A 1,526-nucleotide genomic window follows, 5' to 3' on the forward strand; every position below is an offset into this window, starting at 1 on the left:
TCTTCTAACCCATATTTTGACTTTTAAAGGGTATATTTGTAAACCCGTCAAAGGTAAGTAATTTTGGATCATTATTTTATTTTTTAATTTAAACTTATAATTTTCTTAATCAAAGACAACTGGAAATTACGTAGTACCGAAAGGGCAGTTCAAGGGTGCTAATCCTTCCTGGACTGTAACCGACTCCCGAACCCGACACATCTTTGGAAAGACGCAGATCATGTAAGAAATAAGGTATCCGATCAACCTATTTATTCTTAAATAAATGATCAGTGGCGACTCCAATCCACATTTTTTAAGTCGAAGCCCAATTCCGGGGCCCAACCGAAAGACGGTTGCGACAGCTTGGCGACTCCGCTGGGGACTTTCAAGTGAGTCAGGCTAAGGTAATTTTCAGTTGTCTTTTTAACGAAAAGGGTAAGTTTAAATTTTAAGGTAACATTTCGATCCTTATTGCTTACTTTTGATTATATTTTTTCGAGTAAATAGTTGTACTAACCGTTTTCTCAATGATTTCAGCACTTAAAGTCTTTTTTCATCTAAGGCTCTAAACCCGAGCTCCGAACCCGTTTTAAGTGGAGGTGAAAGTGACGCATTCGTGTGAATTTATTCACCGCATATGCCTAGCAAGTAGCCTTCGGGATTCATATACCTTATGTCTTCGTGTGAATTTATTCTCCGCATAGACATAAGGGAATGTGTCCTCTCGAGTTTAACTTAGTCCACACAAGCCTGTCATGGGTTTAGGACTAAGGGTCTGGCAGGCCCAAGGGGGCACCAGCAAGGAGAACTCGGGTACCGTTTTTTTAAAACCTAACCCGAGAGACTTTGAAGAATTAGAGCCTACCCCAAAATCTCATTTCAAACCCTAGGATGCCGGAATTATTTCATGCTTTACCTTTTGTTCAAAGCATGCGAACTAGACAAATATGCGATTAGGATTTGCTTGAATAGCATGCGAGATAGAGATCATGTCCGAGTAGGAATACTAAGCATGTTCGGGTAGATATCATGTGGGGTAGGATTTTTCATTTTATTATTTTGATTTACCTCACTAATTTTTTTTTTATTTTGTCCTCTTTTATTTTGTTTTCATCATTTACATTATAACAAGAGGCCATTGATCCCTAAAAAGGTATTTATCACACAAAATAATCTGAATTAATGGATAAAGGTATTGTAATACAAGAGATTAAAAACCTCGAGGTACGACTATGGTCCGAGAAGACTCAGAAGGAAAAGGAAGACAGTCTTCAAGGAAGCTATGAGTCAGAACTGGTTAGCTACGCCTCTATTAGCCTAAAGCAGAACGACGTGCAAGAGCTTCGGGACATCTGGGGCAGTTGGAAGAATAATTGGAAACAGAAGTTCAGTTAGCGATATGGTGACATTGCACTTTTGCTTCATGTTAAGACCGATGAACCCTTAATCAGAGCCTTGGTTCAATTATGGAACCCGGGATACAGTTGCTTCACTTTTAACCAGGAGGACATGGTACCTACCATCGAGGAGTATACTACACTATT

The sequence above is a fragment of the Hibiscus syriacus genome, unplaced genomic scaffold (assembly GCF_006381635.1).
Source record: "Hibiscus syriacus cultivar Baekdansim isolate YM2019G1 unplaced genomic scaffold, ASM638163v2 tig00008146_pilon, whole genome shotgun sequence".
Taxonomy (NCBI): domain Eukaryota; kingdom Viridiplantae; phylum Streptophyta; class Magnoliopsida; order Malvales; family Malvaceae; genus Hibiscus; species Hibiscus syriacus.